Source organism: Salvelinus fontinalis, unplaced genomic scaffold (genome assembly GCF_029448725.1).
Source record: "Salvelinus fontinalis isolate EN_2023a unplaced genomic scaffold, ASM2944872v1 scaffold_0256, whole genome shotgun sequence".
Lineage (NCBI taxonomy): Eukaryota > Metazoa > Chordata > Actinopteri > Salmoniformes > Salmonidae > Salvelinus > Salvelinus fontinalis.
This window is the reverse complement of record NW_026600465.1, coordinates 150,745-166,283: the sequence shown is the minus strand read 5'-3', so window position 1 is coordinate 166,283 and position 15,539 is coordinate 150,745. Positions and strand designations below refer to the sequence as shown.

General features: G+C 39.3%; 55 non-coding genes across 55 annotated transcripts; all 55 read right to left on the bottom strand.

Annotated features, from left to right (window-relative positions):
- Positions 1-113: 113 nt before the first annotated feature.
- trnam-cau (transfer RNA methionine (anticodon CAU)) lies at positions 114-186 on the bottom strand. The gene has a single exon. It is a non-coding gene; the product is annotated as a tRNA-Met (tRNA).
- A 140-nt stretch (positions 187-326) lies between these two features.
- On the bottom strand, positions 327-399 carry trnam-cau (transfer RNA methionine (anticodon CAU)). The gene has a single exon. It is a non-coding gene; the product is annotated as a tRNA-Met (tRNA).
- A 276-nt stretch (positions 400-675) lies between these two features.
- On the bottom strand, positions 676-748 carry trnam-cau (transfer RNA methionine (anticodon CAU)). Its single transcript has one exon. It is a non-coding gene; the product is annotated as a tRNA-Met (tRNA).
- A 141-nt stretch (positions 749-889) lies between these two features.
- Positions 890-962, bottom strand: trnam-cau (transfer RNA methionine (anticodon CAU)). The gene has a single exon. It is a non-coding gene; the product is annotated as a tRNA-Met (tRNA).
- A 140-nt stretch (positions 963-1,102) lies between these two features.
- trnam-cau (transfer RNA methionine (anticodon CAU)) lies at positions 1,103-1,175 on the bottom strand. Its single transcript has one exon. It is a non-coding gene; the product is annotated as a tRNA-Met (tRNA).
- Positions 1,176-1,450: 275 nt separating this feature from the next.
- On the bottom strand, positions 1,451-1,523 carry trnam-cau (transfer RNA methionine (anticodon CAU)). Its single transcript has one exon. It is a non-coding gene; the product is annotated as a tRNA-Met (tRNA).
- A 140-nt stretch (positions 1,524-1,663) lies between these two features.
- Positions 1,664-1,736, bottom strand: trnam-cau (transfer RNA methionine (anticodon CAU)). Its single transcript has one exon. It is a non-coding gene; the product is annotated as a tRNA-Met (tRNA).
- Positions 1,737-2,012: 276 nt separating this feature from the next.
- On the bottom strand, positions 2,013-2,085 carry trnam-cau (transfer RNA methionine (anticodon CAU)). The gene has a single exon. It is a non-coding gene; the product is annotated as a tRNA-Met (tRNA).
- Positions 2,086-2,226: 141 nt separating this feature from the next.
- Positions 2,227-2,299, bottom strand: trnam-cau (transfer RNA methionine (anticodon CAU)). The gene has a single exon. It is a non-coding gene; the product is annotated as a tRNA-Met (tRNA).
- A 140-nt stretch (positions 2,300-2,439) lies between these two features.
- trnam-cau (transfer RNA methionine (anticodon CAU)) lies at positions 2,440-2,512 on the bottom strand. Its single transcript has one exon. It is a non-coding gene; the product is annotated as a tRNA-Met (tRNA).
- A 141-nt stretch (positions 2,513-2,653) lies between these two features.
- trnam-cau (transfer RNA methionine (anticodon CAU)) lies at positions 2,654-2,726 on the bottom strand. Its single transcript has one exon. It is a non-coding gene; the product is annotated as a tRNA-Met (tRNA).
- Positions 2,727-2,867: 141 nt separating this feature from the next.
- trnam-cau (transfer RNA methionine (anticodon CAU)) lies at positions 2,868-2,940 on the bottom strand. Its single transcript has one exon. It is a non-coding gene; the product is annotated as a tRNA-Met (tRNA).
- A 140-nt stretch (positions 2,941-3,080) lies between these two features.
- trnam-cau (transfer RNA methionine (anticodon CAU)) lies at positions 3,081-3,153 on the bottom strand. Its single transcript has one exon. It is a non-coding gene; the product is annotated as a tRNA-Met (tRNA).
- A 276-nt stretch (positions 3,154-3,429) lies between these two features.
- Positions 3,430-3,502, bottom strand: trnam-cau (transfer RNA methionine (anticodon CAU)). Its single transcript has one exon. It is a non-coding gene; the product is annotated as a tRNA-Met (tRNA).
- Positions 3,503-3,643: 141 nt separating this feature from the next.
- On the bottom strand, positions 3,644-3,716 carry trnam-cau (transfer RNA methionine (anticodon CAU)). The gene has a single exon. It is a non-coding gene; the product is annotated as a tRNA-Met (tRNA).
- A 140-nt stretch (positions 3,717-3,856) lies between these two features.
- trnam-cau (transfer RNA methionine (anticodon CAU)) lies at positions 3,857-3,929 on the bottom strand. The gene has a single exon. It is a non-coding gene; the product is annotated as a tRNA-Met (tRNA).
- Positions 3,930-4,070: 141 nt separating this feature from the next.
- Positions 4,071-4,143, bottom strand: trnam-cau (transfer RNA methionine (anticodon CAU)). Its single transcript has one exon. It is a non-coding gene; the product is annotated as a tRNA-Met (tRNA).
- Positions 4,144-4,284: 141 nt separating this feature from the next.
- trnam-cau (transfer RNA methionine (anticodon CAU)) lies at positions 4,285-4,357 on the bottom strand. The gene has a single exon. It is a non-coding gene; the product is annotated as a tRNA-Met (tRNA).
- A 140-nt stretch (positions 4,358-4,497) lies between these two features.
- Positions 4,498-4,570, bottom strand: trnam-cau (transfer RNA methionine (anticodon CAU)). The gene has a single exon. It is a non-coding gene; the product is annotated as a tRNA-Met (tRNA).
- Positions 4,571-5,349: 779 nt separating this feature from the next.
- On the bottom strand, positions 5,350-5,422 carry trnam-cau (transfer RNA methionine (anticodon CAU)). Its single transcript has one exon. It is a non-coding gene; the product is annotated as a tRNA-Met (tRNA).
- A 140-nt stretch (positions 5,423-5,562) lies between these two features.
- Positions 5,563-5,635, bottom strand: trnam-cau (transfer RNA methionine (anticodon CAU)). The gene has a single exon. It is a non-coding gene; the product is annotated as a tRNA-Met (tRNA).
- A 275-nt stretch (positions 5,636-5,910) lies between these two features.
- On the bottom strand, positions 5,911-5,983 carry trnam-cau (transfer RNA methionine (anticodon CAU)). Its single transcript has one exon. It is a non-coding gene; the product is annotated as a tRNA-Met (tRNA).
- Positions 5,984-6,123: 140 nt separating this feature from the next.
- On the bottom strand, positions 6,124-6,196 carry trnam-cau (transfer RNA methionine (anticodon CAU)). Its single transcript has one exon. It is a non-coding gene; the product is annotated as a tRNA-Met (tRNA).
- A 276-nt stretch (positions 6,197-6,472) lies between these two features.
- On the bottom strand, positions 6,473-6,545 carry trnam-cau (transfer RNA methionine (anticodon CAU)). Its single transcript has one exon. It is a non-coding gene; the product is annotated as a tRNA-Met (tRNA).
- A 141-nt stretch (positions 6,546-6,686) lies between these two features.
- Positions 6,687-6,759, bottom strand: trnam-cau (transfer RNA methionine (anticodon CAU)). The gene has a single exon. It is a non-coding gene; the product is annotated as a tRNA-Met (tRNA).
- Positions 6,760-6,899: 140 nt separating this feature from the next.
- Positions 6,900-6,972, bottom strand: trnam-cau (transfer RNA methionine (anticodon CAU)). The gene has a single exon. It is a non-coding gene; the product is annotated as a tRNA-Met (tRNA).
- Positions 6,973-7,325: 353 nt separating this feature from the next.
- trnam-cau (transfer RNA methionine (anticodon CAU)) lies at positions 7,326-7,398 on the bottom strand. Its single transcript has one exon. It is a non-coding gene; the product is annotated as a tRNA-Met (tRNA).
- Positions 7,399-7,752: 354 nt separating this feature from the next.
- trnam-cau (transfer RNA methionine (anticodon CAU)) lies at positions 7,753-7,825 on the bottom strand. The gene has a single exon. It is a non-coding gene; the product is annotated as a tRNA-Met (tRNA).
- A 140-nt stretch (positions 7,826-7,965) lies between these two features.
- On the bottom strand, positions 7,966-8,038 carry trnam-cau (transfer RNA methionine (anticodon CAU)). Its single transcript has one exon. It is a non-coding gene; the product is annotated as a tRNA-Met (tRNA).
- Positions 8,039-8,391: 353 nt separating this feature from the next.
- On the bottom strand, positions 8,392-8,464 carry trnam-cau (transfer RNA methionine (anticodon CAU)). The gene has a single exon. It is a non-coding gene; the product is annotated as a tRNA-Met (tRNA).
- A 140-nt stretch (positions 8,465-8,604) lies between these two features.
- On the bottom strand, positions 8,605-8,677 carry trnam-cau (transfer RNA methionine (anticodon CAU)). The gene has a single exon. It is a non-coding gene; the product is annotated as a tRNA-Met (tRNA).
- Positions 8,678-9,030: 353 nt separating this feature from the next.
- On the bottom strand, positions 9,031-9,103 carry trnam-cau (transfer RNA methionine (anticodon CAU)). The gene has a single exon. It is a non-coding gene; the product is annotated as a tRNA-Met (tRNA).
- A 140-nt stretch (positions 9,104-9,243) lies between these two features.
- trnam-cau (transfer RNA methionine (anticodon CAU)) lies at positions 9,244-9,316 on the bottom strand. Its single transcript has one exon. It is a non-coding gene; the product is annotated as a tRNA-Met (tRNA).
- Positions 9,317-9,592: 276 nt separating this feature from the next.
- trnam-cau (transfer RNA methionine (anticodon CAU)) lies at positions 9,593-9,665 on the bottom strand. The gene has a single exon. It is a non-coding gene; the product is annotated as a tRNA-Met (tRNA).
- A 141-nt stretch (positions 9,666-9,806) lies between these two features.
- On the bottom strand, positions 9,807-9,879 carry trnam-cau (transfer RNA methionine (anticodon CAU)). Its single transcript has one exon. It is a non-coding gene; the product is annotated as a tRNA-Met (tRNA).
- Positions 9,880-10,232: 353 nt separating this feature from the next.
- trnam-cau (transfer RNA methionine (anticodon CAU)) lies at positions 10,233-10,305 on the bottom strand. The gene has a single exon. It is a non-coding gene; the product is annotated as a tRNA-Met (tRNA).
- Positions 10,306-10,445: 140 nt separating this feature from the next.
- trnam-cau (transfer RNA methionine (anticodon CAU)) lies at positions 10,446-10,518 on the bottom strand. The gene has a single exon. It is a non-coding gene; the product is annotated as a tRNA-Met (tRNA).
- Positions 10,519-10,794: 276 nt separating this feature from the next.
- trnam-cau (transfer RNA methionine (anticodon CAU)) lies at positions 10,795-10,867 on the bottom strand. Its single transcript has one exon. It is a non-coding gene; the product is annotated as a tRNA-Met (tRNA).
- Positions 10,868-11,008: 141 nt separating this feature from the next.
- trnam-cau (transfer RNA methionine (anticodon CAU)) lies at positions 11,009-11,081 on the bottom strand. Its single transcript has one exon. It is a non-coding gene; the product is annotated as a tRNA-Met (tRNA).
- Positions 11,082-11,221: 140 nt separating this feature from the next.
- Positions 11,222-11,294, bottom strand: trnam-cau (transfer RNA methionine (anticodon CAU)). The gene has a single exon. It is a non-coding gene; the product is annotated as a tRNA-Met (tRNA).
- A 140-nt stretch (positions 11,295-11,434) lies between these two features.
- trnam-cau (transfer RNA methionine (anticodon CAU)) lies at positions 11,435-11,507 on the bottom strand. Its single transcript has one exon. It is a non-coding gene; the product is annotated as a tRNA-Met (tRNA).
- Positions 11,508-11,860: 353 nt separating this feature from the next.
- On the bottom strand, positions 11,861-11,933 carry trnam-cau (transfer RNA methionine (anticodon CAU)). Its single transcript has one exon. It is a non-coding gene; the product is annotated as a tRNA-Met (tRNA).
- A 140-nt stretch (positions 11,934-12,073) lies between these two features.
- On the bottom strand, positions 12,074-12,146 carry trnam-cau (transfer RNA methionine (anticodon CAU)). The gene has a single exon. It is a non-coding gene; the product is annotated as a tRNA-Met (tRNA).
- Positions 12,147-12,422: 276 nt separating this feature from the next.
- trnam-cau (transfer RNA methionine (anticodon CAU)) lies at positions 12,423-12,495 on the bottom strand. The gene has a single exon. It is a non-coding gene; the product is annotated as a tRNA-Met (tRNA).
- Positions 12,496-12,636: 141 nt separating this feature from the next.
- trnam-cau (transfer RNA methionine (anticodon CAU)) lies at positions 12,637-12,709 on the bottom strand. The gene has a single exon. It is a non-coding gene; the product is annotated as a tRNA-Met (tRNA).
- Positions 12,710-13,062: 353 nt separating this feature from the next.
- trnam-cau (transfer RNA methionine (anticodon CAU)) lies at positions 13,063-13,135 on the bottom strand. The gene has a single exon. It is a non-coding gene; the product is annotated as a tRNA-Met (tRNA).
- A 140-nt stretch (positions 13,136-13,275) lies between these two features.
- Positions 13,276-13,348, bottom strand: trnam-cau (transfer RNA methionine (anticodon CAU)). Its single transcript has one exon. It is a non-coding gene; the product is annotated as a tRNA-Met (tRNA).
- Positions 13,349-13,624: 276 nt separating this feature from the next.
- Positions 13,625-13,697, bottom strand: trnam-cau (transfer RNA methionine (anticodon CAU)). Its single transcript has one exon. It is a non-coding gene; the product is annotated as a tRNA-Met (tRNA).
- A 141-nt stretch (positions 13,698-13,838) lies between these two features.
- Positions 13,839-13,911, bottom strand: trnam-cau (transfer RNA methionine (anticodon CAU)). Its single transcript has one exon. It is a non-coding gene; the product is annotated as a tRNA-Met (tRNA).
- Positions 13,912-14,051: 140 nt separating this feature from the next.
- Positions 14,052-14,124, bottom strand: trnam-cau (transfer RNA methionine (anticodon CAU)). Its single transcript has one exon. It is a non-coding gene; the product is annotated as a tRNA-Met (tRNA).
- A 140-nt stretch (positions 14,125-14,264) lies between these two features.
- On the bottom strand, positions 14,265-14,337 carry trnam-cau (transfer RNA methionine (anticodon CAU)). Its single transcript has one exon. It is a non-coding gene; the product is annotated as a tRNA-Met (tRNA).
- A 140-nt stretch (positions 14,338-14,477) lies between these two features.
- trnam-cau (transfer RNA methionine (anticodon CAU)) lies at positions 14,478-14,550 on the bottom strand. The gene has a single exon. It is a non-coding gene; the product is annotated as a tRNA-Met (tRNA).
- A 353-nt stretch (positions 14,551-14,903) lies between these two features.
- On the bottom strand, positions 14,904-14,976 carry trnam-cau (transfer RNA methionine (anticodon CAU)). The gene has a single exon. It is a non-coding gene; the product is annotated as a tRNA-Met (tRNA).
- Positions 14,977-15,116: 140 nt separating this feature from the next.
- Positions 15,117-15,189, bottom strand: trnam-cau (transfer RNA methionine (anticodon CAU)). Its single transcript has one exon. It is a non-coding gene; the product is annotated as a tRNA-Met (tRNA).
- Positions 15,190-15,465: 276 nt separating this feature from the next.
- trnam-cau (transfer RNA methionine (anticodon CAU)) lies at positions 15,466-15,538 on the bottom strand. Its single transcript has one exon. It is a non-coding gene; the product is annotated as a tRNA-Met (tRNA).
- Position 15,539: the final 1 nt, after the last annotated feature.

The following is a 15,539-nucleotide window of genomic DNA, read 5'->3' as shown; positions in this document are numbered from 1 at the left end:
AAGATGTGGTATCCACCTTGACAATAGTATGTCTTGTCTGAAAGTCCAAAAACAATGAGAATTAATTTTTACTTCCTCTTCAGCCAACACTGTAAATTTACATAAAGCTTTGCTGCCCCGTGTGAGGATCGAACTCACGACCTTCAGATTATGAGACTGACGCGCTACCTACTGCGCCAACGAGACACTGTTTAAAAATATAGATATGGACCTTAAGATGTGGTATCCACCTTGACAATAGTATGTCTTGTCTGAAAGTCCAAAAACAATGAGAATTAATTTTTACTTCCTCTTCAGCCAACACTGTAATTTTACATAAAGCTTTATGCCCCGTGTGAGGATCGAACTCACGACCTTCAGATTATGAGACTGACGCGCTACCTACTGCGCCAACGAGGCACAGTTTATCAGTAATTAGAAAGAAAAAAATATTGATACCGACCTTCAGATTTTGACAGTGACGTTCTAACCACCGTGCCAAAATGTATGGTCTGAAAGTCCACAACACCTGAGAAATAAACAACGATTTCATTCTAAAGTAAAAAATATAGATATGGACCTTAAGATGTGGTATCCACCTTGACAATAGTATGTCTTGTCTGAAAGTCCAAAAACAATGAGAATTAATTTTTACTTCCTCTTCAGCCAACACTGTAAATTTACATAAAGCTTTGCTGCCCCGTGTGAGGATCGAACTCAGGACCTTCAGATTATGAGACTGACGCGCTACCTACTGCGCCAACGAGGCACTGTTTAAAAATATGGATATGGACCTTAAGATGTGGTATCCACCTTGACAATAGTATGTCTTGTCTGAAAGTCCAAAAACAATGAGAATTAATTTTTACTTCCTCTTCAGCCAACACTGTAAATTTACATAAAGCTTTGCTGCCCCGTGTGAGGATCGAACTCACGACCTTCAGATTATGAGACTGACGCGCTACCTACTGCGCCAACGAGACACTGTTTAAAAATATAGATATGGACCTTAAGATGTGGTATCCACCTTGACAATAGTATGTCTTGTCTGAAAGTCCAAAAACAATGAGAATTAATTTTTACTTCCTCTTCAGCCAACACTGTAATTTTACATAAAGCTTTATGCCCCGTGTGAGGATCGAACTCACGACCTTCAGATTATGAGACTGACGCGCTACCTACTGCGCCAACGAGGCACAGTTTATCAGTAATTAGAAAGAAAAAAATATTGATACCGACCTTCAGATTTTGACAGTGACGTTCTAACCACCGTGCCAAAATGTATGGTCTGAAAGTCCACAACACCTGAGAAATAAACAACGATTTCATTCTAAAGTAAAAAATATAGATATGGACCTTAAGATGTGGTATCCACCTTGACAATAGTATGTCTTGTCTGAAAGTCCAAAAACAATGAGAATTAATTTTTACTTCCTCTTCAGCCAACACTGTAATTTTACATAAAGCTTTATGCCCCGTGTGAGGATCGAACTCACGACCTTCAGATTATGAGACTAACGCGCTACCTACTGCGCCAACGAGGCACTGTTTAAAAATATAGATATGGACCTTAAGATGTGGTATCCACCTTGACAATAGTATGTCTTGTCTGAAAGTCCAAAAACAATGAGAATTAATTTTTACTTCCTCTTCAGCCAACACTGTGATTTTACATAAAGCTTTATGCCCCGTGTGAGGATCGAACTCACGACCTTCAGATTATGAGACTGACGCGCTACCTACTGCGCCAACGAGGCACAGTTTATCAGTAATTAGAAAGAAAAAAATATTGATACCGACCTTCAGATTTTGACAGTGACGTTCTAACCACCGTGCCAAAATGTATGGTCTGAAAGTCCACAACACCTGAGAAATAAACAACGATTTCATTCTAAAGTAAAAAATATAGATATGGACCTTAAGATGTGGTATCCACCTTGACAATAGTATGTCTTGTCTGAAAGTCCAAAAACAATGAGAATTAATTTTTACTTCCTCTTCAGCCAACACTGTAAATTTACATAAAGCTTTGCTGCCCCGTGTGAGGATCGAACTCAGGACCTTCAGATTATGAGACTGACGCGCTACCTACTGCGCCAACGAGGCACTGTTTAAAAATATAGATATGGACCTTAAGATGTGGTATCCACCTTGACAATAGTATGTCTTGTCTGAAAGTCCAAAAACAATGAGAATTAATTTTTACTTCCTCTTCAGCCAACACTGTAAATTTACATAAAGCTTTGCTGCCCCGTGTGAGGATCGAACTCACGACCTTCAGATTATGAGACTGACGCGCTACCTACTGCGCCAACGAGACACTGTTTAAAAATATAGATATGGACCTTAAGATGTGGTATCCACCTTGACAATAGTATGTCTTGTCTGAAAGTCCAAAAACAATGAGAATTAATTTTTACTTCCTCTTCAGCCAACACTGTAATTTTACATAAAGCTTTATGCCCCGTGTGAGGATCGAACTCACGACCTTCAGATTATGAGACTGACGCACTACCTACTGCGCCAACGAAGCACTCTTTGAAAACATAGATATGGACCTTAAGATGTGGTATCCACCTTGACAATAGTATGTCTTGTCTGAAAGTCCAAAAACAATGAGAATTAATTTTTACTTCCTCTTCAGCCAACACTGTAAATTTACATAAAGCTTTGCTGCCCCGTGTGAGGATCGAACTCAGGACCTTCAGATTATGAGACTGACGCGCTACCTACTGCGCCAACGAGACACTGTTTAAAAATATAGATATGGACCTTAAGATGTGGTATCCACCTTGACAATAGTATGTCTTGTCTGAAAGTCCAAAAACAATGAGAATTAATTTTTACTTCCTCTTCAGCCAACACTGTAAATTTACATAAAGCTTTGCTGCCCCGTGTGAGGATCGAACTCACGACCTTCAGATTATGAGACTGACGCGCTACCTACTGCGCCAACGAGACACTGTTTAAAAATATAGATATGGACCTTAAGATGTGGTATCCACCTTGACAATAGTATGTCTTGTCTGAAAGTCCAAAAACAATGAGAATTAATTTTTACTTCCTCTTCAGCCAACACTGTAATTTTACATAAAGCTTTATGCCCCGTGTGAGGATCGAACTCACGACCTTCAGATTATGAGACTGACGCGCTACCTACTGCGCCAACGAGGCACAGTTTATCAGTAATTAGAAAGAAAAAAATATTGATACCGACCTTCAGATTTTGACAGTGACGTTCTAACCACCGTGCCAAAATGTATGGTCTGAAAGTCCACAACACCTGAGAAATAAACAACGATTTCATTCTAAAGTAAAAAATATAGATATGGACCTTAAGATGTGGTATCCACCTTGACAATAGTATGTCTTGTCTGAAAGTCCAAAAACAATGAGAATTAATTTTTACTTCCTCTTCAGCCAACACTGTAAATTTACATAAAGCTTTGCTGCCCCGTGTGAGGATCGAACTCAGGACCTTCAGATTATGAGACTGACGCGCTACCTACTGCGCCAACGAGGCACTGTTTAAAAATATAGATATGGACCTTAAGATGTGGTATCCACCTTGACAATAGTATGTCTTGTCTGAAAGTCCAAAAACAATGAGAATTAATTTTTACTTCCTCTTCAGCCAACACTGTAAATTTACATAAAGCTTTGCTGCCCCGTGTGAGGATCGAACTCACGACCTTCAGATTATGAGACTGACGCGCTACCTACTGCGCCAACGAGACACTGTTTAAAAATATAGATATGGACCTTAAGATGTGGTATCCACCTTGACAATAGTATGTCTTGTCTGAAAGTCCAAAAACAATGAGAATTAATTTTTACTTCCTCTTCAGCCAACACTGTAATTTTACATAAAGCTTTATGCCCCGTGTGAGGATCGAACTCACGACCTTCAGATTATGAGACTGACGCACTACCTACTGCGCCAACGAAGCACTCTTTGAAAACATAGATATGGACCTTAAGATGTGGTATCCACCTTGACAATAGTATGTCTTGTCTGAAAGTCCAAAAACAATGAGAATTAATTTTTACTTCCTCTTCAGCCAACACTGTAAATTTACATAAAGCTTTGCTGCCCCGTGTGAGGATCGAACTCAGGACCTTCAGATTATGAGACTGACGCGCTACCTACTGCGCCAACGAGACACTGTTTAAAAATATAGATATGGACCTTAAGATGTGGTATCCACCTTGACAATAGTATGTCTTGTCTGAAAGTCCAAAAACAATGAGAACTAATTTTTACTTCCTCTTCAGCCAACACTGTAAATTTACATAAAGCTTTGCTGCCCCGTGTGAGGATCGAACTCACGACCTTCAGATTATGAGACTGACGCGCTACCTACTGCGCCAACGAGACACTGTTTAAAAATATAGATATGGACCTTAAGATGTGGTATCCACCTTGACAATAGTATGTCTTGTCTGAAAGTCCAAAAACAATGAGAATTAATTTTTACTTCCTCTTCAGCCAACACTGTAATTTTACATAAAGCTTTATGCCCCGTGTGAGGATCGAACTCACGACCTTCAGATTATGAGACTGACGCACTACCTACTGCGCCAACGAAGCACTCTTTGAAAATATAGATATGGACCTTAAGATGTGGTATCAACCTTGACAATAGTATGTCTTGTCTGAAAGTCCAAAAACTATGAGAATTAATTTTTACTTCCTCTTCAGCCAACACTGTGATTTTACATAAAGCGTTATGCCCCGTGTGAGGATCGAACTCAAGACCTTCAGATTATGAGAATGACGCGTTACCTACTGCGCCAACGAGGCACTGTTTAAAAATATAGATATGGACCTTAAGATGTGGTATCCACCTTGACAATAGTATGTCTTGTCTGAAAGTCCAAAAACAATGAGAATTAATTTTTACTTCTTCTTCAGGCAACACTGTAATTTTACATAAAGCTTTATGCCACGTGTGAGGATCGAACTCACGACCTACAGATTATGAGACTAACGCACTACCTACTGCGCCAACGAGGCACTGTTTAAAAATATAGATATGGACCTTAAGATGTGGTATCCACCTTGACAATAGTATGTCTTGTCTGAAAGTCCAAAAACAATGAGAATTAATTTTTACTTCCTCTTCAGCCAACACTGTGATTTTACATAAAGCTTTATGCCCCGTGTGAGGATCGAACTCAAGACCTTCAGATTATGAGAATGACGCGTTACCTACTGCGCCAACGAGGCACTCTTTGAAAATATAGATATGGACCTTAAGATGTGGTATCCACCTTGACAATAGTATGTCTTGTCTGAAAGTCCAAAAACAATGAGAATTAATTTTTACTTCCTCTTCAGGCAACACTGTAATTTTACATAAAGCTTTATGCCCCGTGTGAGGATCGAACTCACGACCTTCAGATTATGAGACTAACGCGCTACCTACTGCGCCAACGAGGCACTGTTTAAAAATATAGATATGGACCTTAAGATGTGGTATCCACCTTGACAATAGTATGTCTTGTCTGAAAGTCCAAAAACAATGAGAATAAATTTTTATTTCCTCTTCAGCCAACACTGTAATTTTACATAAAGCTTTATGCCCCGTGTGAGGATCGAACTCACGACCTTCAGATTATGAGACTGACGCGCTACCTACTGCGCCAACGAGGCACAGTTTATCAGTAATTAGAAAGAAAAAAATATTGATACCGACCTTCAGATTTTGACAGTGACGTTCTAACCACCGTGCCAAAATGTATGGTCTGAAAGTCCACAACACCTGAGAAATAAACAACGATTTCATTCTAAAGTAAAAAATATAGATATGGACCTTAAGATGTGGTATCCACCTTGACAATAGTATGTCTTGTCTGAAAGTCCAAAAACAATGAGAATTAATTTTTACTTCCTCTTCAGCCAACACTGTAATTTTACATAAAGCTTTATGCCCCGTGTGAGGATCGAACTCACGACCTTCAGATTATGAGACTAACGCGCTACCTACTGCGCCAACGAGGCACTGTTTAAAAATATAGATATGGACCTTAAGATGTGGTATCCACCTTGACAATAGTATGTCTTGTCTGAAAGTCCAAAAACAATGAGAATTAATTTTTACTTCCTCTTCAGCCAACACTGTGATTTTACATAAAGCTTTATGCCCCGTGTGAGGATCGAACTCACGACCTTCAGATTATGAGACTGACGCGCTACCTACTGCGCCAACGAGGCACAGTTTATCAGTAATTAGAAAGAAAAAAATATTGATACCGACCTTCAGATTTTGACAGTGACGTTCTAACCACCGTGCCAAAATGTATGGTCTGAAAGTCCACAACACCTGAGAAATAAACAACGATTTCATTCTAAAGTAAAAAATATAGATATGGACCTTAAGATGTGGTATCCACCTTGACAATAGTATGTCTTGTCTGAAAGTCCAAAAACAATGAGAATTAATTTTTACTTCCTCTTCAGCCAACACTGTAAATTTACATAAAGCTTTGCTGCCCCGTGTGAGGATCGAACTCAGGACCTTCAGATTATGAGACTGACGCGCTACCTACTGCGCCAACGAGGCACTGTTTAAAAATATGGATATGGACCTTAAGATGTGGTATCCACCTTGACAATAGTATGTCTTGTCTGAAAGTCCAAAAACAATGAGAATTAATTTTTACTTCCTCTTCAGCCAACACTGTAAATTTACATAAAGCTTTGCTGCCCCGTGTGAGGATCGAACTCACGACCTTCAGATTATGAGACTGACGCGCTACCTACTGCGCCAACGAGACACTGTTTAAAAATATAGATATGGACCTTAAGATGTGGTATCCACCTTGACAATAGTACGTCTTGTCTGAAAGTCCAAAAACAATGAGAATTAATTTTTACTTCCTCTTCAGCCAACACTGTAATTTTACATAAAGCTTTATGCCCCGTGTGAGGATCGAACTCACGACCTTCAGATTATGAGACTGACGCACTACCTACTGCGCCAACGAAGCACTCTTTGAAAATATAGATATGGACCTTAAGATGTGGTATCCACCTTGACAATAGTATGTCTTGTCTGAAAGTCCAAAAACTATGAGAATTAATTTTTACTTCCTCTTCAGCCAACACTGTGATTTTACATAAAGCGTTATGCCCCGCGTGAGGATCGAACTCAAGACCTTCAGATTATGAGAATGACGCGTTACCTACTGCGCCAACGAGGCACTCTTTGAAAATATAGATATGGACCTTAAGATGTGGTATCCACCTTGACAATAGTATGTCTTGTCTGAAAGTCCAAAAACAATGAGAATTAATTTTTACTTCTTCTTCAGGCAACACTGTAATTTTACATAAAGCTTTATGCCACGTGTGAGGATCGAACTCACGACCTACAGATTATGAGACTAACGCGCTACCTACTGCGCCAACGAGGCACTGTTTAAAAATATAGATATGGACCTTAAGATGTGGTATCCACCTTGACAATAGTATGTCTTGTCTGAAAGTCCAAAAACAATGAGAATTAATTTTTACTTCCTCTTCAGCCAACACTGTGATTTTACATAAAGCTTTATGCCCCGTGTGAGGATCGAACTCAAGACCTTCAGATTATGAGAATGACGCGTCACCTACTGCGCCAACGAGGCACTCTTTGAAAATATAGATATGGACCTTAAGATGTGGTATCCACCTTGACAATAGTATGTCTTGTCTGAAAGTCCAAAAACAATGAGAATTAATTTTTACTTCCTCTTCAGCCAACACTGTAAATTTACATAAAGCTTTGCTGCCCCGTGTGAGGATCGAACTCACGACCTTCAGATTATGAGACTGACGCGCTACCTACTGCGCCAACGAGACACTGTTTAAAAATATAGATATGGACCTTAAGATGTGGTATCCACCTTGACAATAGTATGTCTTGTCTGAAAGTCCAAAAACAATGAGAATTAATTTTTACTTCCTCTTCAGCCAACACTGTAATTTTACATAAAGCTTTATGCCCCGTGTGAGGATCGAACTCACGACCTTCAGATTATGAGACTGACGCACTACCTACTGCGCCAACGAAGCACTCTTTGAAAATATAGATATGGACCTTAAGATGTGGTATCCACCTTGACAATAGTATGTCTTGTCTGAAAGTCCAAAAACAATGAGAATTAATTTTTACTTCCTCTTCAGCCAACACTGTGATTTTACATAAAGCTTTATGCCCCGTGTGAGGATCGAACTCAAGACCTTCAGATTATGAGAATGACGCGTTACCTACTGCGCCAACGAGGCACTCTTTGAAAATATAGATATGGACCTTAAGATGTGGTATCCACCTTGACAATAGTATGTCTTGTCTGAAAGTCCAAAAACAATGAGAATTAATTTTTACTTCCTCTTCAGGCAACACTGTAATTTTACATAAAGCTTTATGCCCCGTGTGAGGATCGAACTCACGACCTTCAGATTATGAGACTAACGCGCTACCTACTGCGCCAACGAGGCACTGTTTAAAAATATAGATATGGACCTTAAGATGTGGTATCCACCTTGACAATAGTATGTCTTGTCTGAAAGTCCAAAAACAATGAGAATAAATTTTTATTTCCTCTTCAGCCAACACTGTAATTTTACATAAAGCTTTATGCCCCGTGTGAGGATCGAACTCACGACCTTCAGATTATGAGACTAACGCGCTACCTACTGCGCCAACGAGGCACTGTTTAAAAATATAGATATGGACCTTAAGATGTGGTATCCACCTTGACAATAGTATGTCTTGTCTGAAAGTCCAAAAACAATGAGAATTAATTTTTACTTCCTCTTCAGCCAACACTGTGATTTTACATAAAGCTTTATGCCCCGTGTGAGGATCGAACTCAAGACCTTCAGATTATGAGAATGACGCGTTACCTACTGCGCCAACGAGGCACTCTTTGAAAATATAGATATGGACCTTAAGATGTGGTATCCACCTTGACAATAGTATGTCTTGTCTGAAAGTCCAAAAACAATGAGAATTAATTTTTACTTCCTCTTCAGGCAACACTGTAATTTTACATAAAGCTTTATGCCCCGTGTGAGGATCGAACTCACGACCTTCAGATTATGAGACTAACGCGCTACCTACTGCGCCAACGAGGCACTGTTTAAAAATATAGATATGGACCTTAAGATGTGGTATCCACCTTGACAATAGTATGTCTTGTCTGAAAGTCCAAAAACAATGAGAATAAATTTTTATTTCCTCTTCAGCCAACACTGTAATTTTACATAAAGCTTTATGCCCCGTGTGAGGATCGAACTCACGACCTTCAGATTATGAGACTGACGCGCTACCTACTGCGCCAACGAGGCACAGTTTATCAGTAATTAGAAAGAAAAAAATATTGATACCGACCTTCAGATTTTGACAGTGACGTTCTAACCACCGTGCCAAAATGTATGGTCTGAAAGTCCACAACACCTGAGAAATAAACAACGATTTCATTCTAAAGTAAAAAATATAGATATGGACCTTAAGATGTGGTATCCACCTTGACAATAGTATGTCTTGTCTGAAAGTCCAAAAACAATGAGAATTAATTTTTACTTCCTATTCAGCCAACACTGTAAATTTACATAAAGCTTTGCTGCCCCGTGTGAGGATCGAACTCACGACCTTCAGATTATGAGACTGACGCGCTACCTACTGCGCCAACGAGGCACTGTTTAAAAATATAGATATGGACCTTAAGATGTGGTATCCACCTTGACAATAGTATGTCTTGTCTGAAAGTCCAAAAACAATGAGAATTAATTTTTACTTCCTCTTCAGCCAACACTGTAAATTTACATAAAGCTTTGCTGCCCCGTGTGAGGATCGAACTCACGACCTTCAGATTATGAGACTAACGCGCTACCTACTGCGCCAACGAGGCACTTTATAAAAATATAGATATGGACCTTAAGATGTGGTATCCACCTTGACAATAGTATGTCTTGTCTGAAAGTCCAAAAACAATGAGAATTAATTTTTACTTCCTCTTCAGCCAACACTGTAATTTTACATAAAGCTTTATGCCCCGTGTGAGGATCGAACTCAAGACCTTCAGATTATGAGAATGACGCGTTACCTACTGCGCCAACGAGGCACTCTTTGAAAATATAGATATGGACCTTAAGATGTGGTATCCACCTTGACAATAGTATGTCTTGTCTGAAAGTCCAAAAACAATGAGAATTAATTTTTACTTCCTCTTCAGGCAACACTGTAATTTTACATAAAGCTTTATGCCCCGTGTGAGGATCGAACTCACGACCTTCAGATTATGAGACTAACGCGCTACCTACTGCGCCAACGAGGCACTGTTTAAAAATATAGATATGGACCTTAAGATGTGGTATCCACCTTGACAATAGTATGTCTTGTCTGAAAGTCCAAAAACTATGAGAATTAATTTTTATTTCCTCTTCAGCCAACACTGTAATTTTACATAAAGCTTTATGCCCCGTGTGAGGATCGAACTCACGACCTTCAGATTATGAGACTGACGCGCTACCTACTGCGCCAACGAGGCACAGTTTATCAGTAATTAGAAAGAAAAAAATATTGATACCGACCTTCAGATTTTGACAGTGACGTTCTAACCACCGTGCCAAAATGTATGGTCTGAAAGTCCACAACACCTGAGAAATAAACAACGATTTCATTCTAAAGTAAAAAATATAGATATGGACCTTAAGATGTGGTATCCACCTTGACAATAGTATGTCTTGTCTGAAAGTCCAAAAACAATGAGAATTAATTTTTACTTCCTCTTCAGCCAACACTGTAAATTTACATAAAGCTTTGCTGCCCCGTGTGAGGATCGAACTCAGGACCTTCAGATTATGAGACTGACGCGCTACCTACTGCGCCAACGAGGCACTGTTTAAAAATATAGATATGGACCTTAAGATGTGGTATCCACCTTGACAATAGTATGTCTTGTCTGAAAGTCCAAAAACAATGAGAATTAATTTTTACTTCCTCTTCAGCCAACACTGTAAATTTACATAAAGCTTTGCTGCCCCGTGTGAGGATCGAACTCACGACCTTCAGATTATGAGACTGACGCGCTACCTACTGCGCCAACGAGACACTGTTTAAGAATATAGATATGGACCTTAAGATGTGGTATCCACCTTGACAATAGTATGTCTTGTCTGAAAGTCCAAAAACAATGAGAATTAATTTTTACTTCCTCTTCAGCCAACACTGTAATTTTACATAAAGCTTTATGCCCCGTGTGAGGATCGAACTCACGACCTTCAGATTATGAGACTAACGCGCTACCTACTGCGCCAAAGAGGCACTGTTTAAAAATATAGATATGGACCTTAAGATGTGGTATCCACCTTGACAATAGTATGTCTTGTCTGAAAGTCCAAAAACAATGAGAATAAATTTTTATTTCCTCTTCAGCCAACACTGTAATTTTACATAAAGCTTTATGCCCCGTGTGAGGATCGAACTCACGACCTTCAGATTATGAGACTAACGCGCTACCTACTGCGCCAACGAGGCACTGTTTAAAAATATAGATATGGACCTTAAGATGTGGTATCCACCTTGACAATAGTATGTCTTGTCTGAAAGTCCAAAAACAATGAGAATTAATTTTTACTTCCTCTTCAGCCAACACTGTGATTTTACATAAAGCTTTATGCCCCGTGTGAGGATCGAACTCAAGACCTTCAGATTATGAGAATGACGCGTTACCTACTGCGCCAACGAGGCACTCTTTGAAAATATAGATATGGACCTTAAGATGTGGTATCCACCTTGACAATAGTATGTCTTGTCTGAAAGTCCAAAAACAATGAGAATTAATTTTTACTTCCTCTTCAGGCAACACTGTAATTTTACATAAAGCTTTATGCCCCGTGTGAGGATCGAACTCACGACCTTCAGATTATGAGACTAACGCGCTACCTACTGCGCCAACGAGGCACTGTTTAAAAATATAGATATGGACCTTAAGATGTGGTATCCACCTTGACAATAGTATGTCTTGTCTGAAAGTCCAAAAACAATGAGAATAAATTTTTATTTCCTCTTCAGCCAACACTGTAATTTTACATAAAGCTTTATGCCCCGTGTGAGGATCGAACTCACGACCTTCAGATTATGAGACTGACGCGCTACCTACTGCGCCAACGAGGCACAGTTTATCAGTAATTAGAAAGAAAAAAATATTGATACCGACCTTCAGATTTTGACAGTGACGTTCTAACCACCGTGCCAAAATGTATGGTCTGAAAGTCCACAACACCTGAGAAATAAACAACGATTTCATTCTAAAGTAAAAAATATAGATATGGACCTTAAGATGTGGTATCCACCTTGACAATAGTATGTCTTGTCTGAAAGTCCAAAAACAATGAGAATTAATTTTTACTTCCTATTCAGCCAACACTGTAAATTTACATAAAGCTTTGCTGCCCCGTGTGAGGATCGAACTCACGACCTTCAGATTATGAGACTGACGCGCTACCTACTGCGCCAACGAGGCACTGTTTAAAAATATAGATATGGACCTTAAGATGTGGTATCCACCTTGACAATAGTATGTCTTGTCTGAAAGTCCAAAAACAATGAGAATTAATTTTTACTTCCTCTTCAGCCAACACTGTAAATTTACATAAAGCTTTGCTGCCCCGTGTGAGGATCGAACTCACGACCTTCAGATTATGAGACTAACGCGCTACCTACTGCGCCAACGAGGCACTTTATAAAAATATAGATATGGACCTTAAGATGTGGTATCCACCTTGACAATAGTATGTCTTGTCTGAAAGTCCAAAAACAATGAGAATAAATTTTTATTTCCTCTTCAGCCAACACTGTAATTTTACATAAAGCTTTATGCCCCGTGTGAGGATCGAACTCAAGACCTTCAGATTATGAGAATGACGCGTTACCTACTGCGCCAACGAGGCACTCTTTGAAAATATAGATATGGACCTTAAGATGTGGTATCCACCTTGACAATAGTATGTCTTGTCTGAAAGTCCAAAAACAATGAGAATTAATTTTTACTTCCTCTTCAGGCAACACTGTAATTTTACATAAAGCTTTATGCCCCGTGTGAGGATCGAACTCACGACCTTCAGATTATGAGACTAACGCGCTACCTACTGCGCCAACGAGGCACTGTTTAAAAATATTGATATGGACCTTAAGATGTGGTATCCACCTTGACAATAGTATGTCTTGTCTGAAAGTCCAAAAACAATGAGAATAAATTTTTATTTCCTCTTCAGCCAACACTGTAATTTTACATAAAGCTTTATGCCCCGTGTGAGGATCGAACTCACGACCTTCAGATTATGAGACTGACGCGCTACCTACTGCGCCAACGAGGCACAGTTTATCAGTAATTAGAAAGAAAAAAATATTGATACCGACCTTCAGATTTTGACAGTGACGTTCTAACCACCGTGCCAAAATGTATGGTCTGAAAGTCCACAACACCTGAGAAATAAACAACGATTTCATTCTAAAGTAAAAAATATAGATATGGACCTTAAGATGTGGTATCCACCTTGACAATAGTATGTCTTGTCTGAAAGTCCAAAAACAATGAGAATTAATTTTTACTTCCTCTTCAGCCAACACTGTAAATTTACATAAAGCTTTGCTGCCCCGTGTGAGGATCGAACTCAGGACCTTCAGATTATGAGACTGACGCGCTACCTACTGCGCCAACGAGGCACTGTTTAAAAATATAGATATGGACCTTAAGATGTGGTATCCACCTTGACAATAGTATGTCTTGTCTGAAAGTCCAAAAACAATGAGAATTAATTTTTACTTCCTCTTCAGCCAACACTGTAAATTTACATAAAGCTTTGCTGCCCCGTGTGAGGATCGAACTCACGACCTTCAGATTATGAGACTGACGCGCTACCTACTGCGCCAACGAGACACTGTTTAAAAATATAGATATGGACCTTAAGATGTGGTATCCACCTTGACAATAGTATGTCTTGTCTGAAAGTCCAAAAACAATGAGAATTAATTTTTACTTCCTCTTCAGCCAACACTGTAATTTTACATAAAGCTTTATGCCCCGTGTGAGGATCGAACTCACGACCTTCAGATTATGAGACTGACGCACTACCTACTGCGCCAACGAAGCACTCTTTGAAAATATAGATATGGACCTTAAGATGTGGTATCCACCTTGACAATAGTATGTCTTGTCTGAAAGTCCAAAAACAATGAGAATTAATTTTTACTTCTTCTTCAGGCAACACTGTAATTTTACATAAAGCTTTATGCCACGTGTGAGGATCGAACTCACGACCTACAGATTATGAGACTAACGCGCTACCTACTGCGCCAACGAGGCACTCTTTGAAAATATAGATATGGACCTTAAGATGTGGTATCCACCTTGACAATAGTATGTCTTGTCTGAAAGTCCAAAAACAATGAGAATTAATTTTTACTTCCTCTTCAGCCAACACTGTGATTTTACATAAAGCTTTATGCCCCGTGTGAGGATCGAACTCAAGACCTTCAGATTATGAGACTAACGCGCTACCTACTGCGCCAACGAGGCACTGTTTAAAAATATAGATATGGACCTTAAGATGTGGTATCCACCTTGACAATAGTATGTCTTGTCTGAAAGTCCAAAAACAATGAGAATTAATTTTTACTTCCTCTTCAGCCAACACTGTAATTTTACATAAAGCTTTATGCCCCGTGTGAGGATCGAACTCAAGACCTTCAGATTATGAGAATGACGCGTTACCTACTGCGCCAACGAGGCACTCTTTGAAAATATAGATATGGACCTTAAGATGTGGTATCCACCTTGACAATAGTATGTCTTGTCTGAAAGTCCAAAAACAATGAGAATTAATTTTTACTTCCTCTTCAGGCAACACTGTAATTTTACATAAAGCTTTATGCCCCGTGTGAGGATCGAACTCACGACCTTCAGATTATGAGACTAACGCGCTACCTACTGCGCCAACGAGGCACTGTTTAAAAATATAGATATGGACCTTAAGATGTGGTATCCACCTTGACAATAGTATGTCTTGTCTGAAAGTCCAAAAACAATGAGAATAAATTTTTATTTCCTCTTCAGCCAACACTGTAATTTTACATAAAGCTTTATGCCCCGTGTGAGGATCGAACTCACGACCTTCAGATTATGAGACTGACGCGCTACCTACTGCGCCAACGAGGCACAGTTTATCAGTAATTAGAAAGAAAAAAATATTGATACCGACCTTCAGATTTTGACAGTGACGTTCTAACCACCGTGCCAAAATGTATGGTCTGAAAGTCCACAACACCTGAGAAATAAACAACGATTTCATTCTAAAGTAAAAAATATAGATATGGACCTTAAGATGTGGTATCCACCTTGACAATAGTATGTCTTGTCTGAAAGTCCAAAAACAATGAGAATTAATTTTTACTTCCTATTCAGCCAACACTGTAAATTTACATAAAGCTTTGCTGCCCCGTGTGAGGATCGAACTCACGACCTTCAGATTATGAGACTGACGCGGTACCTACTGCGCCAACGAGGCA